Source organism: Equus asinus, chromosome X (genome assembly GCF_041296235.1).
Source record: "Equus asinus isolate D_3611 breed Donkey chromosome X, EquAss-T2T_v2, whole genome shotgun sequence".
Lineage (NCBI taxonomy): Eukaryota > Metazoa > Chordata > Mammalia > Perissodactyla > Equidae > Equus > Equus asinus.
Window position 1 is genome coordinate 117,816,210 of NC_091820.1, and position 21,439 is coordinate 117,837,648.

At 38.9% G+C, this 21,439-nt stretch overlaps 1 long non-coding RNA gene across 1 annotated transcript in view; it reads right to left on the bottom strand.

The window, feature by feature from the left end:
* Positions 1–14,427: 14,427 nt before the first annotated feature.
* LOC123282718 (uncharacterized) overlaps positions 14,428–21,439 on the bottom strand; it is a 440,967-nt gene continuing 433,955 nt past the window's right edge. Inside the window, exon 7 of the long non-coding RNA XR_011499886.1 lies at positions 14,428–14,536. This is a non-coding gene — a long non-coding RNA (uncharacterized lncRNA). The remainder of the gene's footprint in view (positions 14,537–21,439) is intronic.

Here is a 21,439-nt window from a genome sequence, read left to right on the forward strand (position 1 = left end):
CCTTAGCCTTCACTTCCTGATTGTGCAAAGTCTCAAGGTTAGCCTGAAGTGAGAGCTCAGGAACTTCTTAAGTCTTTCTTGGACATGTGCACAGCCCTAGGAACCTGTGTGTAGCCTTCTAGGTACCCAGGAATATGTCTGAGCTTTAAAAAAAAACCCGTATGCACAACTTATTCCAAACTTTTCCTTTGAAGTTTTTGGCTTAGCCTAGTGTTTGCTCCATCTCTTGTTTACTACCTCAGGCACCTGAGATATTAAGAAATTGCTTCTGATAATTTACTACAACAAACTTCCCCATGAAAATGTCTGTTCACGCTGGGAAGATTCCAAATCTGGTCAAATAAAGACAGACTTGTGAATGATGTCTTCTAGGGAACCAACAAACTGAACAATGACAATTATGTGGGAATTTGTCTTTGAAGATTAGATTCTCATCTAACCAGTTCTCTTACCTCTAATTGTTGCCAGGATGTGTGTTGTCACTATAGTTGTACCTGCTGTTTTCAAGGCTACCATGGAATTTAGGAGAGGAGTTATAGGAATAAGGCAATTAAAAATGCTACAAAGCTTGCTTTACTTGTTGAGATTCAGCAATTTTTCTTGAATAAACACTCTCCAGATTGCTGCAAGCCTCTATTTAGTTTCCAGAGTTCTGAAATGATGGCTTATATATATGTGTGTGTATATAAGTATATTTGGTAAGCATTCTCATTGCTTTTATGGAGGACAGAATTTGTGGAGATGCATTCTCTGTAGTTTTCACTGATGTCACCTCCTCTCCTTTCTCTTTCACTTTATTTTCCCTCACCACAAAAAGCATTCTCTGCTTCAGCCTGTATGTAACCAACCCCACTGCTCCCAAGTTTATTTCACTTCAGTTCAAGTGACGAGTCTAGTTGAAAACAAAATCTCACATTTCTCATTCCAACTGCTAGAAAGATAATCTGATTGGTGAAACTTTTGTGCAGTATTTACCCCTGGTCCAGTTAAGTGTGATCAGGATGACCGTGTCATGTAACAGTAACATGGAACAGGGGGGCAAATCTCTAAGAATAGGGACTTATTTAGACTTGCTAGAAGCATCAAATGGGGTTGGGGTCAAGATGGCAGTGTAAGGGGACTCTGAACTCATCTCCTCCCATGGACACAACCAATTTACAACTATTCTTGGAACACAAACCCCTGAGAGAACTGAAAACAGAATAAAAAGAACCACTGCAACAACGGACTGTCCCGACTGAAGTGAAAGAGGCAGAAATTCCTTTCTGGAGAGGAAAAAAAACACCTTCATGAGGCACAGAGCTTCACAGCCAGCTGGGAGCAATCCTAAGGTACACAGACTCCGTGGAAGACGAGAGGACCTGAGTGGGTAAGTGTCGCTGATATAAACATCGTTCAGACTGAGCAAAACAGAGATGAGTTTCATAATATCTAGCTTTGCTGGCTATTACTAGAACAGGGAATACCCCCAGAAGAGCTATGAGACACAAGGGAAAATGAAGCTAGCTCTTAAAGGGCCCACACACAAGTTCACCCATTTCAGAAAGCAACGTGAAATCCCCAGAAAGAAAGGTGCACAGTCATTTCTTGAAAAGAGACACCTGATAGGCTCTGGGCACATCTCAGTGAGAAGTATTGTGACCTAGTATAAGTGTGCTGACACAGATGATGGCACACGTCATTGGAATTCTTACCCTGGCCTGTTAGCCGAGGGTCTGCCCTGCCCAATAGAGCCATGATTTGATACAGCTCAGCCAGAACAGGCATCCTGCCCTAGGGAATGGCCCCACCTAACAGCAAGCCCTCAGGTAGCATGTGGTATTGCAAGGGCAGGGAACCTGGAACCTCTGCAGGCAGGGGAGTATGTCTGCCTGTGCAGGGGTAGGGCATGTGCAAGGAGCGGCTGGACAGTGAGGGGCATTGGTAGAGTGTGAGGTGGCCTCTGCAGTGGGCGACTGGGTCGACTTCAGGGAGTCAGATGTGCACACATGCCAGGACTGTGTTGATGGTGTGTGTGACCTGTGAGCCATGGGGCTTATCAGTGGCAGAAGACCTGTACTTCTCCAAGAGCCAAAAAGGGGATCAGCCCCACCTTCCAAACTCTGAAACAATGGGGTGTTCCCATGCCTGGGGTCAGCCCCACAAAGCTGCAATCCTGAGAGAGCTGACAACAGCCTTGTAGGCCAGAGGCCGACAGCAATTGTAAGTCCCTGAGCCTAGCAACCAGTCACACTGGGGGCCTACTCACTTAACAGAAAAACGGCAATAGGAGTGTGCTATGAGATCCTGCAGACAACTGTGCTGGGGCTCCCCAAACCCGATTTACAAATAGCCAGCCAGAGAAGGAAAGCCTAAACTACCTGTGTACCGGCAGTAAGAGCAACCCTGCCGCAGCAGAAGGACATATGTAGCTCACAGAGGGGTCACTCCTGGATCATTTGGACTGGTGACAAGAGTGGAGCACACTGCTGGGCCTCAAAAGGCGTCTCTTACATAAGGCCGCTTCTTCAAGCTCAGGAGATGTAGCTGAATCATGTAATATATAGATATAAGCACAGAAAAAGAGGTATAATGAGGGGCCAAAGGATACATTCCAAGCAAGGGAACAGAACAAAACCCAGAGAAAGAACACTAAATGAAACAGAAATAAGCAATCTACCTAACAAAGAGTTCAAACAAAATCTCATCAGGATGCTCACTGATCTTGGGAGAGGACTGAATGCACGCAGTGAGAACTTCAACAAAGAAGTGGAAAATATGAAAAAGAACCAATCAGAAATGAAGAATACAATACTGGAAATGAAAAATTCCCTAGAGGGACTCAATAGCAGAGTAGATGATACAGAAAAACGGATCAGCAAGCTGGACGAAAGACTAGAGGAAATCATCCAAGCTGAACAGATAAAAGCAAAAAGCATTAAAAAGAAGGAGAATAGTCTAAGGGACCTCTGGGACAATATCAAGTGCTCTAACATTCGTATTATAAGTGTCCCAGAAGGAGAAGAGAGAGACAAAGGGGCAGAGAATCTGTTTGAAGAAATAATAGCTGAAAACTTTCCTAACCTAAGGAAGGAAACCAACATCCAGGTACAGGAAGAACACAGAGCACCAAATGACATAAAGCCAGAGAGGCCCACACCAAGACACGTTATAATTAAAATGTCCAAAATTAAAGATAAAAGAGATTCCTAAAAGCTGCAAGAGCAAGGCAACAAGTGACATACAAAGGAAACCCCATAAGGCCATCAGCGGACTTCTCAGCTGAGAACCTACAGGCTAGAAGAGAATGCCATGACATATTTAAAGTACTGAAAGGAAAAACCCACAGCCAAGCATACTCTACCTGGCAGGGTTATCATTCAGAATGGAAGGAGAGAGAAATAGTTTCCCAGACAAGCAAAAATTAAAGGGGTTTACCACCAACCAGTTCTACAAGAAATGCTGAAGGGACTTATTTAAGTGGGAAAGAGGAGACCACAAATAGGAATAAGAAAATTATCAAAAAAAAAAAAAACTGCAGGCAATAAAAATCACTAGTAAAGGCAAAAATACAGTAAACGTAGCAGGTCAACCACCTAAGAAAATAATATGAAGGTTAAAAGACAAAAGTAGTAAAATTCCCTATTTCAATGATAAGAGGGTAATGGATAGACAGACACAAAATAAGAGATTAGATGTGATTTCAAAAACATAAAATGTGGGAGGAGGGGAGTAAAAGAGTGGAGTTTTTAGAAAGAGGTCAAAATAAAGAGACTATCAACTCAGTATAGATTGCTATATACACAGAACATTATATATGAACCTCACTGTAATCACAAACCAGAAACCTATAATAAATGAACAAAGTATTAAGAGAAAGGAAATCAACCATATTACTAAAGAAAGCCATCAGTGGCCAGCCTGGTGGCACAGCATTTAAGTTTGCGGGTTCCACTTCGCTACCCCGGGGTTTGCCTGTTCAGATCCCAAATGCGGACCTACGCACCACTTTCTGGGCCGTGCTGTGGCAGGCGTTCCACATATAAAGTAGAGGAAGATGGTCACGGATATTAGCTCAGGGCCATCTTCCTCAGCATAAAGAGGAGGATTGGCGGCGGATATTAGCCCAGGGCTAATCTTCCTCAAAAAAATAAAAAGCCATCAAACCACAAGGGAAGAGAGCAAGAGAAGAAGAATGGAACAGAGAAGAACTACTAAAACATCCAGCAAAAAGTACCGATATGGCAATAAATACATATTTATCAATAGCTACTTTAAATGTCAATGAACTAAATGCTGCAATCGAAAGGCATAGGGTGGCCGATGGGATGAAAAAACAAGACCCATATATATGCTGCATACAAGAGACACACTTCTGACCTAAAGACGCTCACAAATGGAAGGTGAAAGGATGGAAAAAGACACTCCATGCAAATGGCAAAGAAAAGAAAGCTGGGGTAGCAATACTTATATCAGACAGAATAGACTTTAAAACAAAAACCTTAACAAGAGACAAAGAAGGGCACTACATAACGATAAAGTGAACAATCCAACAAGAGGATTCGACGTGGGAAATATCTATGCACCCAACATAGGAGCACCTAAACATATAAAGCAATTATTAAAAGACGTAAGAGGAGAAATAGACAGTAACAAAATAATGGCGACTTTAACACTCCACTTACACCTAAGGATAGATCATCCAAAGAGAAGGTCAATAAGGAGACATTGGCCTTATACGACACATTAGACTGGATGGACTCAGTAGGTATATACAGAACACTCCATCCAAAAAGCGCAGAACACACATTCTTTTCAAATGCACATGGAACATTCCCCAGGATTGATCACATACTAGGCCACGGAACAAATCTCAATAAATTTAAGAAGATTGATATATTACCAAGTCTCTTTTCTGACCACAAAGCTATGAAACTAGATATCAACTACAGGAATAAAATCAGAAAAGCCACAAACATTTGGAGATTAAAAAAGAAATGATACTTCACAATGAGTGGGTCAATGAAAACATCAAAGGAGAAATAAAAAAAAATACCTGGAGACAAATGAACATGAAAATACGACATGCCAAAATCTATGGGATACAGCAAAAGCGGTTCCCTGAGGGAAGTTTATAGCAATTCAAGCCTACCTCATCAAACAAGAGAAACCCCAAATAAACAATCTAACAGCATACCTAAAGGAACTGGAAAAAGAAGAACTAACAAAGCACAAATCAGCAGTTGGAAGGAAATAATAAAAATCACAGCAGATATGAATGAAATAGAGACTTAGAAAACAACAGAAAAAATGATCAAAACCACGATCTGCTTCCTTGAACAGATAAACAAAATTGACAAACCTTTAGCCAGACTCGTGAAGAAAAAAAGAGAGAAGGCTCAAATAAATAACATCAGAAATGAAAGAGGAGAAATTACACTGTTCTTAGAAATACAAAAGACTACAAGACAATAGTACAGAAAGCTATGCACCAAGAATTTGGATAATCTAGACGAAATGGGTAAATTCTTAGAATCATACACCCTTCCAAAACTGAATGAAGAAGAAGTAGAGAATTTCAACAGAACAATCACCATTAAGGACATTGAAACAGTAATCAAAACCCTCCCAAAAAATAAAAGTCCAGGACCAGACGGCTTCCCTGGGGAGTTCTACCAAACATTCAAAGAAGACTTAATAGTTATCTTTCTCAAACTCTTCCAAAAAACTGAAGGCGGGGGGGAAGCTTCCTAATTCATTCCACGAAGCTGACGTTACCCTGATACAAAAACCACACAAGAACAATGCAAAACAAGAAAACTACAGGCCAATATCACTGATGAACATCAAAACAAAAATCCTCAACAAAATACTAGCAAGTTGAATACGACAAACCATTAAAAATGTTGTACACCATGATCAAGTGGGATTTATTCCGAAATGCAGAGATGGTCCAACATCCACAAATCAATCACCGTGATACACCACATTAAGACAATGAGGAATAAAAATCACATGATCATCTCAATAGATGCAGAGAATACATTTGACAAGATTCAGCATCCATTTATGATAATAACTCTGAATAAAATGGGTATAGAAAGTACCTCAACATAATAAAGGCCCTATTTGAGAAACCCAAAGCTAACATCATTCTCAATGGAGAAAATCTGAAAGCTATCCCTCTAAGAGCAGGAACCAGACAAGGATGCCCACTTTCACCACTCTCATTTACCGTAGTATTGGAAGCCTTAGCCAGAGCGTTTGGGCAAGAAAAAGAAAGAAAAGGGATCCAAACTGGAAAGAAAGAAGTGAAACTGTCACTCTTTGCGGATGACATGATTTTATATCTAGAAAACCCTAAAGAATCCACTAAAAAACTTTTAGAAATAATAAATGAATGCGTTAAAGTTTCAGCATACAAAATCAACATACAAAAATCAGTTGTGTTTCTATACACCAACAATGAAGTAGCAGAAAGAGTAATTAAGACTACAATCCCATTTACAGTTGCAACAAAAAGAATACAATACCTAGGAATAAACTTAAGCAAAGAGGTGAAAGATCTATACACTGAAAACTATAAAATGTTGTTGAAAGAAATTAAGGAAGACACAAAGAAATGGAAAGATGTTGCGTGATCCTGGATTGGAAGAATTAAAATAGTTAAGATGTTTATACTTCCGCAAGCAATCTTCAAATTCATTGCAATCCCTATCTAGTTCCAACAAGATTTTTCACAGAAATAGAACAAAGAATTGTAAACTTTGTATGGAACATCAGATGAGCCTGAATAGCCAAAGGAATCCGGAGAAAAAAGAACACAGCTGGAGGCATCACACTCCCTGATTTCAAAGTATACTAGAAAGCTGTACTAACCAAATCAGCATGGTACTGGCACAAAACAGGCACAGAGATCAACAGAACAGAATCGAGAGCCCAGAAATAAACCCACGCATCTATGGATGGCTGATTTTCAACAAGGGAGCCAAGAAGGTACAACGGAGAAAGGAAAGTCTCTTCAATAAATGGTGCTGGGAAAACAGGACAGCTACATGCAAAAAAATGAAAGTAGATGATTACCTTACACGATACACAAAAATTAACTCAAAATGGATTAAAGACTTGAATATAAGAACTGAAACCATTAACCTTCTAGAAGAAAACATAGGCAGTACGCCCTTTGACATCAGTCTTTTCAGCATATTTTAAAGTACCATGTCTAACCAAGCAAGCGAAACAATGGAAAAAATGAACAAATGGGACAATATCAATCTAAAAAGCTTCTGCATAGGGGCTGGCCCGGTGGCCGAGTGGTTAAGTTCCCGTGCTCCGCTGCAGGTGGCCCAGTGTTTCGTCAGTTCAAATCCTGGGCGCGGACATGGCACTGCTCATCAAACCACGCTGAGGCAGCGTCCCACACGCCACAGCTATAAGGACCCACAACGAAGAATATACAACTGTGTACTGGGGGGTCTTTGGGGAGAAAACGGAAAAAAGTAAAGTCTTTATAAAGCTTCTGCACGGCAAAGGAAACCATCAACAAATCGAAAAGGCAACCTCACAATTGGGAGAAGATATTTGCAAACCATATATCTGATAAGGGGTTAATATCCAAAATATACAAAGGACTCATACATCTCAACAACAAACCAACAAAACAACTCAATTAAAAAATGGGCAAAAGATCTGAACAGAGATTTCTCCAAAGTAGACATACAGATGGCCAACAGGCACATGAAAAGATGTTCCACATCATTAACTGTCAGGGAAATGCAAATCAAAACTACAAGGAGATATCACCTCACTCCCATCAGAATGGCTATCATTGACAAGACAGGAAACAACAAGTGTTGGAGAGCATGTGGAGAGAAGGGAACTCTCATACACTGCTGGTGGGAGTTCAAACTGATGCAGCCACTATGGAAAACAGTATGGAGATTGCTCAAAAAGTTAAGAATAGAACTACCATATGACACAGCCATTCCACTACTGGGTATTTATCCAAAGAACTGGAAAACACAAATGCATAAAGATACTTGCACCCCTATGTTCATCGCAGCCTTATTCACAATAGCCAAGACTTGGAAGCAACCTAGGTGCCCATCCAGGCGCGAATGGATAAAGAAGATGTGGAATATATACACATTGGAATACTACTCAGCCATAAGAAAGGATGAAACCTGGCCATTTGTGACAACATGGATGGACCTTGAGGGTATTATGTTAAGTGAAACAAGCCAGAGGGAGAAAGTCAAATACCATATGATCTCACCCATAAGTGGATGATAAAAACAATGACAAACAAACACATAGCAACAGAGATTGAATAGTGGTTACTAGAGGGGAAGCGGGGAGGGAGGATGGCGAAAGAGGTGGATTAGGGACATGTGTGTGGGGATGGATTGTTACTACCCAAAGGTGGTGAACATGATGTAATCCATGCAGGAATCGAAATATAGTGATGTTCATCTGAAATTTACGTAACATTACAAACAAATGCTACAGCCACAGAAAAATTTGAAAAAAGAAAAATTAATAATATTTGAAAAGTTAAGAACTATTAACAAATGCAAACTAGTATAGCTGAAATAAAATACAAGGGCTTGCGTCCAGAATGCAAAGAATCGAAGATCGTGGTAGTGAGGAATAGAGCGGAGGCAGCAATAGGTCAATGGCAATCAGGTGATACTCATAGAGGGATTGAATTCAGATTTAGACTTGAAGAGGAGAATTTGTCATTATTTAGAGAGAGAGATGAACAAGGCTGGGATATTCAATTTTTTTTTACTTCTTAATTTTGATTGAATTAAGTAAGTTATTCAGGATCTACAAAGTTGTAATTAAAATTTTCTGGACACCTGCCTCTTTTCAGTTTCTCTCTGAAGCTTTGGTCTAGGTATATTCCTGACTAACTTGGTCTAGCAGTCCCTGTGTCCCTTTCTTATTGATTAGAGTTGTTTTTCAATCTGACCCTTAAATAATTTCAGAGGGGTGGAGTCAAATGAGACACCATCTTCTTCTCTGATAAGCCATTTTCCTATACTTCGCAAGTCTAGCAATGGCCCTGCAGTAGGTCGTTGAAGAGGACAATTTTCACTCCTCAAGCCTTTCTTTCTTTAGCTGTCCCTCCAACCTCCCCCTCCACATACACACTTTTCTCCTAGAAACCAAAGGCAGATCACTGTTTTCTAACATTTTTATGAATATTCTTTTCCTGTTTTAAATCAGAAAGAACAAAGTGCTAGAAAATCTGTGATATTTAGCACATTCCTGGAAAAAAAAAAAAAACACCTCTATCTAATCCCTACACTCATGTTTCTCAAACGCTTTAGTTAAGGATACACAAGGCAAGGCAGAAAATTTTTTTTTCACTTCCTGTAAGAACTGAGCTTTGATCTTCCTCTGACAGGCCATCCCTAAAGGCATTAACTCAAGGAATGTCAAAAAAGAGACTGGGGTCAGAAATAAAACACCTACCTGGGACTCATGTCTTCTTTTTGCATGAAGCTTTTTCTTCAGAGTCATTATTCTCTCAGCTATAGAGAAAGTTTTTGTTGCAAACTGACCTAAGCCAATTTGAGCATGCACAATTCTTAGGTTCTTTTCTCTAGATAAGGGTTGGCACTAAGCAAGTTTGAGGTGAGTGAGGTTCAGCTGCCTTACCTAAACCTCATGGCCAGATTATAATAAAAGCAAGTATAAAGCCAAATTCTGCCACATGTATATTAAACAAACCCTCCTTAGCAAGCAGGCAGAAACTGATCATACATCTGTTCTGTAACCTCTATAAAGGCTTAGCCCTCTGTCACTTTAGGTGTTCCTACCACTACGTTGCATGAAAGTAAACTCAAGGTAGATGTAACACTATTCTGGAGGCATACATTTTTGTTGATAGTCAACATCAGGCAACTAGAAATCCTCTAGAACCTAGACCAGTGGCTGATCAAACTGTTTGGGATCAACTTGACAGAAATGTCTCACTGGATTCTAAAACACTTTCCTCAAATCTGGAGAGAAACACCAAAATGCTTTAGCCAGTACTCATATCTGTATCTTGAATACTTTTCATTTCTCCAGCAAGAGCCCATTTCTAATAATCCATCATGCTAATAACAAGTAACAGATTTCACCAAGAAAAGCCGATTTCTGACATTCTGTATGATAATTAGCAAAAGCCTCGGTGTTGATAGGAATAGAACAACAGAATCACTTAAAAACTCTGGCTCTGGAGTTTAGCCTTTCTGAGAGAAACTACTTAACAACATCTGGAGTATGAATTGTTCATGCCCTAATCTTATCGTTGTGGATTTTTAATTTGAACAAGCAACTGCTCCTCAAATTGAAGGTTAACCTCAATAACATATACATATCACACTATCAATGCTGAGATATTTTAGCATAACTTATAAAAATCACAGCATTTAGCTACCACGGGATTAACAGACTGGGTTATCAACTGGAATCTTACCTCCTTTGATAAAGGAAATGGAGTTTTTTGATTGTTTAGAGCATGATCTCAGGACTCAACCTGAGTGGTGTTTGGGCTATCGAACCTTGAGATCCTTTCAACCCTACAATTCTAGTATAACATTACTATAACATAACTGTAACTGTATTTAGAGCTATGTTGTCAGAAACCTTTCAGTGGCTCTGGAGAGATGCAACCACAAATATTTCCTCAAAGATAGCTTTCTCACTCCACTTTCAGTAGGGTGAGTTTGAGTTTTCATCCCTGTGGCAGGGACAGGTATACATTGATTGTGTAAAATATTTTGGGTTCTGGCTGTTGTGATTTTGTCATTTTTTGCCTTTGGGAGGTCTTTATAATATCAGTGAATTTAGAACTATAAATTCAGGCACAATTTGTTTTACTGACAATGCCCAAAAGCCACTGGAGACACCATATGCTTCTCTGCTTCTCCCTTGTTGGCCCTGCAGGTCAGAGGTAGGTGTAGTCTTTATTGTGCTCATAGAACATCATTTAAATTGTCTTTTTCAGGGCCTAGTGCACATTATATTGGAAAGCACAACTCCTTGCCGGGTTCTTTCCTTTGTTGTCCCCTTCCCCTGACCGCTACCACCATTACCGACAGAACACGCATACACGACTTGATTTAGCACTGAAGTTTATAGCAGACAGCTTTACCTTAAAGCTAGTAATAGTATTAGTAATAAACTACAAAAGTAGAAGTTTATGACTTGACTAAATAAGTGTTTTATTGTCCCTCCTTCTTTCCCATCTATCTAACCCAGAGAATCACAGACAGATAGGAAGGGAGAAGCCTATGGTTATTTGATCAACTCTCCACTGGCTCACCTACTGTTGGAGATAAAAGCTGTCATCTACAGAGGATAGAAAAGGTAAAAGCAGCTCTCTTGATATGTAGGCATGTAACTTCAATGTGAAAGGAGTCTTTGAAGCTATTCCATCTAAGTGATTTACTGGAAATTTTATCTACTCAATTACATATACACATAGGCAGGATCTGGACTATTTCCCAACTGTTAGACTGTATGTTTGGGGAAAGGCCCTCACCTCCCTATTTGCCCCTGGAGATACCTTGCCCAGTTTCTCAGTGTTCTGAGTCTCTGTCTTGGAACATTTTTCTTAGTATTCCTGATAATTTCTCTTTAGGAACATAGTCCTTAATATAAATGTAGCATTTTATGCTAACATCGTCTATTACCAAATTAGTAATTATACACATATGCATATATATACATATATATATGTTGTTGCTAATAGAAATAACTTTATAATTTATAATCTTCTTATACAGCAATACATACCCACTAAGAGTACTTTTACATCATTCTTAAATGAAGATGAAGTCATTACAAATGTTATACATCATAAAGAATGGAATCTTCAATTAATAAGGATTGTCTCTCAAATCTGTTTCTATCACAAAATTTAAACTTTTTAAAGAGATTTAAAATAGTTGTGACTCTGGTACATGCTCTATTCTTATGGAAGAAGATAAAGTGTAAGGTACTTTCACTTGCCCTACTGTTAGGGCAAGTTAGCACTCACTCTTCTATCCACCTCAGGTATGTTTCACTAATTTCTCTCCCTATCATTTCTTTCCTCCTATCTCCCCTGAACTAAGAGTGTAAGACTGTCAGTTCTTCAGTATAATTATAATTTTATGAGAAAATGGTAGCAGAAAACTCAGGCTACAGTAATTCCTTGGAACCTTCCCCAAAATTCAGGACTTGCTTTTGAGGTGTGTTTTTAAAGGAATGAAAATTCTCAAGTAGTAACCACTTTTATAATCACTTGCAATCATCATTTAAAAAATTGTCATGTAGGATTTATTATCTCCATTGTACAGAAGAGTAGGCTAAGAACTCGAAGAGGTTGTATAATATAGGTCTATCTCATTTCAGAACCGGTGCTCTTTCTGCTCTGCCTTACTGCGCCTAACCACTTGCCCTTTTGCAGCACTCTGTACTTTTCATTTTCCCTAAGCTAGCTGCCAGAAGCTCAGCTTGCTGCCTCTGTGCTGCCATAGCAATGCCTTATGTACCCCCTACCAGAAGTTATCACTCTCTATTTCATTATGTGTTTATTACCTGACAATCTCACTCATTATACTAAGTCCTCAAGACCAGCAGCCATGAGTCATTTCTTTGTATCTAGATTTCACATAGTTTCCAGTACATTCCAGTGGGTGCTTAATAAAGTTTTATTTGAATTAATGAATAAGTACTGGGGAATTTCGAGAGGAAGAAAGAAATTTTACAGAGCCAGATTTCACTTTACTTAGCTATTAATGGCTGTGTAACTCAACAACTTTTATTTAAATAAATGAGAAATATCAAATATAGTTGGCCAAAGGTAATGTCCAACAGAAAAGAAAATCTTTCCAACTCCTCTTTTTTGGATAAAGGGAGAAAATCATGAAAATAAACACAGTAATCAGTACTATTAAACAGTGTTAAGAAAGGTAAGCTCTTAAGAAGACTTTCTTCTGAATATCTCAGCTTCTTGATTGCTGTAAGAAGATTGATGCTGAGCTGGGTCAATCATATGTATAGGTAAATTAGGCAATGTCTAGATGGCATTATTTGAAGAATGCCAGGAAAGACATTCCTGATTAAAAATCTTTCCCCGGGCTGGCCGGGTGGCACAGTGGTAAAGTTCGCACATTCCTCTTCGGCGGCCTGGGGTTCGCCAGTTTGGATCCCGGGTGTGGATATGGCACCACTTGGCATGTCATGCTGTGGTAGGCGTCCCACATATAAAGTAGAGGAAGATGGGCATGGATGTTAGCTCAGGGCCTGTCATCCTCAGAAAAAAAGAGGAGGATTGGCAGCAGTTAGCTCAGGGCTAATCTTCCTCAAAATAAATAAATAAATAAATAAATAAATAAATAAAATTAAAAACAATAAAAATCTTTCCCCATCTGACTTCTCAAAGTACTTGGAATTTGGAATTTTCACAGTAATCATTATCTTGAGTTAAGGCTCTGAAAGCTCCAACCAAAATGCATGTATGCTATGCAGAAAAGTAAACACATGAAGCTCTTGCCAGTCATTGACATTTGGACCTCCTATAGTTTCTCAGGAAACTGTCACCCAGTCATTCAGAGGCAAAAGCCAAGTGAATAGGGCTCTGATGAATAGAGTGGAGTTGGATTGAGGATAAGTGAGGGAAAAGGCAGATTCTATAGTAGAGACATCAGTGCAACTCTATGAGTATCATTATAGGGGGATGGGTCAAAGGAGAGAAAGGGAAACCAAAAGAAAAAATGAGAGCTCACCTAACTTGGCAACTTAAAATTTTACCAAGGACCAGTCTTGTGATTAAGAACGCAATATGTGTTACCCAAAGGAGGATAATTAAGTCCATACAGTGCATGAAGATCGGTCTTTTTTTAAATATTTGCAATAAAAGCCTCTTGATGCTTAAGAAAGTGGAGAGTATGAAGAAAGCCTGGGAAAAAACTAAGGCTTCTGTACTCTTCTTTTTCCAGTGAGAATGGGCTACTAATTAAGGTGTCCATGCTAATTTCAGACACACACTTCTCTGCGAATGTTATTGCTTTAGAGTGACCATAAGATGTGAATCAAGCTTTGCTACAGAATTTATGTTTAAAATCTCCATGCATCTTCCTAATGTGTCATCTGACATTTGTTATTACTTGGCTGTGGGCTGGCTTTGAATATCTTATGAAATATTTATGACAGCCAGGGATGTGGAAATCATATGAACAAAGCATATACAAGTAGCTAAAAATTAGTGACAATAACCGACAGGGCAAAATCAGTAATCAGCCTTCATTTTCCATTTGTTCATTGTTAAGTGTGCTTGATTCATGTATTTCAATCTCAAGTTGCACTCTGTTTAAAGATATTTGCATACTATTCATGGAATTGCAAGTTCAAATAAACTGAATTTTATTAGAACTTTTGTAAATTACTCACCTGAACCAAAGAAGCCTACGACATTTGGTCCCAAGAAATAGGTTGGTGTTTCCTTTACATGATTGACAGCAGATGTCAAAATGTGGGAGGAACGAATCTCAAACTAGAAGCTGGAAAAACAGGCCTGAAGAGGAGAAGAGGTAAAACGCAATGGAATAATTAGGATTCCAGAACAAGGATATGGGCGTTCTGCCTTGAAAACACTAAATGTAATATATACCCCAAGCCACCAGCAGGGATATTCACTATTTCAAACCTCCAAAATCATCTTGATATTGATATAAGCTTATATGCCATCATGCGGCAAAACTGGGATTCAATCCTAATTTCTCACATGTCAGGACCTGTTCTTTTTAAAATTATACTGTGGCTATTAGGTCATATGACTGCTATTTTCACCAAAGTGAGAGCAGAGGCTCCTAGGTAAAACTGGCTAACCCCTCCTTTGTGCCCCTTTTTCATGTCTTAGAGCCTCCTATGATAGCACCTACAACACGTTCTTGTTCTACTCTGCTGGAACTAAGTCTGTGTCATTTAGTACAACTATCATCTGAAAGCAAAAGAAACTTTGAGTTCACGTGCTTAAAAAACTAAAGGCTTATTATTTTTCATAAAACAAAAGTTCTAGAAGTAGGCTGTTACTAGTAGAGTGACTGACAGTGGTTCAATAGTTCAATGTCAAGGACACTGTTGCTGAAATTTTGTTGGTGTTTTTCTCAGGACCCCAAGATGGTTGCTGTATGGGTCAAGGTTCTCCAGAGGCAAAAACACTTCCAGGTTCTCCAGACAACCCAGTGTCATAAGGAGAGCACCAGGATCAAAAAGCCATTGGAGAAGATGGTTATATGGGAAAATTCAAGGACTCTGGAGTCAAACCTCATCTTTTTGCAGTTTTGCAGAGATTCAGGTTTGCTACTAGAGTACTAATGGAATTAGAAATCTGAAGCTAGTGTGAGTACCTTGCTTTGTCTTTCATGGGAACATTAAAAAGTAGAGTCTAGAAAAGATTTCACGTTGCCCTGGAGAGGCATTAGAAAGCTGGAAGAAGCAGGGCTATTTACTTGCTAAATTTTGAGTGATAAAAATCACATACTTTTAGCAGACAGTTGGCGAAAGGCCTCTTTCAAATCTCAACAGCAACTCTCTTTGATGCTGAGAAAGTCTACCTTCTGCTGTTATATATACAGGTAAGGCAACAAAGTTGAATTTCACAAATTTCCCACATGCTCATTTAGAAGGAAGAGCTTACCAAATGTACTTTAGTGCATTTTATGTGGTATTAGCTAAAAAACAGTTAAAACAAAATCTTGGAATAGAGAGCAGTAGGTAAATGTAGGAATGGGATCTTACCAATTAACATACACATACATGCATGCACACACACACACACACACACACACACACACTTTCAGGAGATGCCTAGTCTCCAATGGATTACAGAGTCATACAGTGCAAGTGTACATGGGATGATTTCTAGATTCTGTAATTAGGATCCAGCAAGAAAGGGAGCTTCATTAATCAGATGTGCTAATATAACTCTGCTCTGTGTTGAGAAAACAAGATAGGATTAATTGGAGTTAAACCAATCATTTACACCTTCTACGTGTCCTTGTATAGTAACAGGATATGCCCAGGTGCAGAGGATTCAGACATGAAAGAGTGTCTGCCTTCAGGTAGCCCACAGTCTAGTGGACTGGGGATCTCCCGCTTTCATTTCCTTCGTCAGCTCTGACAAATGTGTCTGGAGCCCCTAGATGCTTCTTGTCATTGAAATAGGTTTGAAAGTATAAGACATAGTGTGATATTCTTGTCATTCTCAGGTTGAAGGCAGTTTTTTCCCAAGAGTTGTTATCTAAAACTCAAACTTTTATACTGGAATATGCTTTTTATTGTTTAAAACAATAAAGCTCTTTATTTCAAACAGCCATGTCTTCGGTTATTTTTTTCCATAAGAGAGCAAGCTATCCTCCAGTTAAAAAAAATATGTAAAGACCTTATCTAATTGTTCCCCATTACCTACAGAATGAAGTCCAATTGCCTTAGCATGTCATTAAACACCTTCCACAATGCATTTTTAGTCTTACTTTGACAGCTATTCTCTCAAGGACCTTATGCTCCAACCAAACTGAACTAATATAAAATCCTGTGATCATATTCTCTGTAATAAAGCAAACTTGGGTCTAGCTTGATTGGCCACTGGCTCCCATCTTCTGTACAGGCCTAGTTACAAATGCAGTGAGGTTAAAGTTCTTATCTTGGGCCAGAGAGGTAAGAGGCTAGATATGAAGGAGAGTATGAAGCTGATTGGGGAATAAGTAAGCAGTCCAATTTGGGGAAGTAGAGAGATGCAGGCCACATCTCATGTTGCCAGCCTTATCCAACCTCCCTGGGTCTGTCCAGTGAAACATGTGCTAAGTATTGGGATATTCTTGTAGTTATTCCTCCTGTCCCTAGAAGAATCTTGACAGCCACCTATCAAGGGTTGCCAAACTACAGCCAAGACCTGGATAAATTTCAATTGTTCAACCAGATCCCTGGCAGGCTAGCTAAATAGGTCAGTCCTGTTTTTTCCATTAATCTCTCAAAAAGTAACCTCACATTTTACACAATTATTTTGGGATACCACCATTGTGTATGATAATTTTTACTGCAGTCTTCTTTTTATGAACAAACATATCCAGGATTTTCTCACATCAGTGCTTTTATTCAGACTATCTCCTGCTTATAATGCCTTTCTTGTTAGAATTCTTTCTGGCCAGTCTCAAATACCATTTTTTTTTCAGTAAAAAGCCAGATATCAAATTTCAGGCTTTGTGGACCATATGGTCTCTGTCATAACTACTCAACTCTGCTGTCATAGCATGAAAGTTACCACAGACAATATGTAAATGAATGAACATGGCTGTGTTCCAATAAAAGCTTATTTACAAAAATAAGCAGTGGGCCCAATTTAGCCCCCAGGATCATAGTTTATCCACCCCTAGTCTTAGATATTTCTTTCCCTAATGCTCTAGCTAGAATTACTTTCTCTCCTCTGGAATATACAGAACTTTGCTCAGGCCTTTCTGACAATGCTTAGCACATTCTGTCTTGTAGGTTTTTTTGCGAGTTTTTTTTTCCTATTTTTCCTCTCCTGTGGATTGAAAATTACTTTCTTCATGTTAGGTGCCAAATAAGCTATTATGCAGTTGAATCCAGCAAAGAAAGAATGAAGAACTCTCTTATTTTTATTTTCTAATTTGTAGTAAAAAAGAAAAAAATCTCCCTCGATTGTGTGTGTTTGTGTGAGAGACAATGGAGACTCCTAGTTTGCCTAATTTCTGTTTTACTCCCACTCCTTAGTTATTTAACTAATGCTTTTTAGCTGGAAATGTAGCTACCTGGAATGATTACTATAATTTTGAATTTCTCTTTAAGTTAGATGTGGCTGTGTGACCATGTTCTGGTTACAGGGATACAAAAGCAAGTGTCATGTGCTACTGCTGAAAAGTGTCCTTAAAGAAGTAGGTTTAGCCTTCTTATCCCATTGAGTTGAACATCTACCTTGGCTCATGTGATATAAAGCTCACACTGAGGAAAGCAGAACAAAAGAAATAATGAGCCCAAGTCTTTCATGAATGTGGAGCTCACATATCAACCCTGGACCTTCAGATTTCTGCACACAGAAGAGAAATAAATTCTATTTTACTTAAGCTATTTACATTTGGAATATCCATAGCCAAATGCAATCCTCACTGGCATGACTAATGGCTCTCTACTTAATGAAATTAAAGTCATGGTCTGATTTTGAGTCATTTCCCAGGGTCAGAGGCCTTCCTGGGCTGATCTCATTGATTGCACAATTCTTTACAGTGACAGGACAGTAAGAACAAGGAAACCTGTCACTTTGATGCACTTCTTCCTCTTTGCTTCAGTTACATCCAGCATTGACATTACCCTGCTTACGAAAGGCCACCTTGCACTTTTCTCTCTAGCTTTGCACCAGCCCAAAGCTTGGTGTCACTCAGTGCAGCCTGGTTCCAATTAAGCCATTGTTGACATGATATTCCCTCTTATTAGTTGCTGTTCATCTCCCACTAAATAGTTCTACTGGATAAGTATAAGGCCTCAACTTGCTATTGTTTCTATACCCCTACTCCTTGAGTGTTCCTCCCATAAGTCATAAGTAATAAATGAATATACATGTAATATGGAAAAAGATTAGACTAGCCCCCCTCCCCCCTCTTTTATTTAACAATCGTAGTCCCTGACAACTACCTTTATTTCAGAAGGGGTATGGTTACCTGGGTGACTAAATTACTAGGTTGGTTAGCTTCTATTCTCCCTCTGCCTTCCTGCTCCTCTCAACTCTCTTCCCTTCCTCTTTTCTTGTGAATAGCTAATTAACTCTGAAAGGATTAAGCTAAACTGAATTTTATAACCCCTATCCTTCCTAGAATTTTCAAAGCTACTTCTTGCCTGAAATTATCTTGAAGGGGCCTGAACTCTGCTATTTCTTCAGAACACTTAAAGCATTCTCAAACATAAAAAACCTGAAAGGTTTTAACACAGTGTTTTTTCACAGAATATGTGAGAAAGTCACTCCTCCTTATGTATTGTCCCTTTGTATTTTTTCTTTCTCCTTCCCTCAGCCTATCTGTCTTGTAAGAGAATGCAAACATTTCAAATGTATTTGGGAGATCCCCTGAATAAAGAAACCAGAAATATTTCTTATAAGCCAAAGCATCCTTTCAGTATTACGAATGATTGACACAAGTTTCTCTGTTTCATCAGTTGGATTTCAGCTTATCGGTTCTAAATTTCCACATATATTGTTCCTGCTTTTTGTCCCTTTCTTACTTTCCTTGTTTTCATATAGGAAGCAAAATATGCAGCATCAGAGTTCTTTGTTTTAAAATTTCTCCCCACTGATCCGAGTTGTTTGTAGGAAATCCAGAAAAGATTAGCAACCAAAGACATAAACAAAAATTTCATGTCGCTAAGGATAACAAATAAACAAAGGACTCATGAATTCAAAGGGTATGCATATGTGCACATAAAATCTAATCAAACTATCTTGAGGTGATTAATTATATATGTTTTATTGTTGAAATAATCCAAAAATAGAAAACTATTTTCTGCTTTGGATTCTAATTTAATATGCAATACTGTTTAGTGGAAGAGAAAGACAATTACTAACAGACTGATACGTCTTCAACAGGTAAATGGCCACTTGCAGAAGCCAGCTTCCTTACTAGATGACGACAATATCTTAGAGAGCTGAAGGCTTCATTTCCAACAGTGTCTAAAAACAACCATCACTGCTTCTTATAGTATACCCATACTAATTTGGATGAAACCAGAGAACCTAATAATCCCTTGAGTGTCAGCACATCTTCTAGTCCTATAGTATAAAATGTTCAATAAGGGTTATCTCGTATTATTATTCTCATTACTAGTAGTAGTAGTAGAAGTAGTAGTAATAGTATTTTTAAGCTTCTGGATGAAGTTTAGAACATGAATATGTTGGGAAAATAAAACAACAATTTACAAAAGCCCTTTCACATTCACTGCCTCATACAAAAACCCTACATGGGCCGGCCCCGTGGCTGAGTGGTTAAGTTCCCATGCTCCACTTCAGTGGCCCAGGGTTTTGCTGGTTCGGATCCTGGGCGCAGACATGGCACCACTCATCAGGCCATGCTGAGGCAGCGTGCCACATAGCACAACCAGAGGCACTCACAACCAGAGTATGCAACTATGTACTGGGGGGCTTTGGGGAGAAGAAGAAGAAAAGAAAAAAAAGATTGGCAACAGATGTTAGCTCGGGTGCCAATCTTTAAAAAAAAAGCTACAAGCTAACTCAGGTAAGTATTTTTATTTCACTTTGGGTCTTATGTCTACTTTCTGCTCTCTGGATGACCAGTGACTCAAGCCTGGACCCTTCAACTATAACTTTGCTATCAGCTTATCTGATAATTCTGGCGCAGGCACAGGTATGTCTTTAAAGCTCCTCAGGTGATTTTATCATGCAGCCTGTATTGAGAATCACTAAATCCATGTCAATTTGCTAATGATTATGTAACTCAAATAACAATTAAGTACCAACAGGTGCTTTTGAGAAAAATGCCTCACATTTTACAATGCATAAAAATCATCTAGAGAGTTTGTCAAAAGACTGTTTCTTGGGCTCCATTCCCAGTAATTCTAATTTAGTGAGTCAGAGTAAAGTCCTTGAATCTGTATCTCTAACAAGCTCATAGGTGATGTCAAAAAACCACACTTAGAAAATCATGCACTTGTACCAAACGGCTGAGCCTTGCAGTATGGGATTTCGGGATTTCTAGCAAGCCAAGAACGGATATTTGGTGAGAGGGTTAGATTTGGACCCACAGAGGCTTCTCACTTATTTCTATGACAGGAAATGTGTGGTCTGCATTTTCATCTAGATTAGGTTTAGCTGCCTCTACAAAGAACTCAAAATAACAGTAGTGTAAATACATAAGCATTAATTCTTTCACATAAAAAAATCCAATAGACAGTCTAAAGCTAGCATGGTGGTACAATGAGGCAATCAATGACCTAGGATCCTTGTATATTTCTGCTTCACCAATAATCATACAGGACTCTTTCTCTGAATCCACTTCATGCTCTAATATGGCTGTTGGAGGTCCAGACATTGAATCCACATTAAAACAGACAGGAAGTTTTTGTTTGTTTTTTTTTAAATCAAGAGGAGGAGTACTTTCCCTGTCAATTTGACCTCTGTTTCAGGAATCCTCCCAGAAATCTACCCCAATAAACTTTATGTCCATACCACTTTTCAGAACTTTATCACATGGCTACATCAATCCACAAAAATGTCTGAATAGAATAGAATAGAGCAGACTATTGCATTAAATAGACCCAAAAAGAATGACTCAAACACCAACAGAAGTGTATTCTCACCACCTAACTGATTAAGGCAGATGTTGCTGATTCATGGGTAGCTCTCTTCCACATGGTGGTTCTATAATCCAGACTCCTTCTATCTTGTGGCACTGTCAGT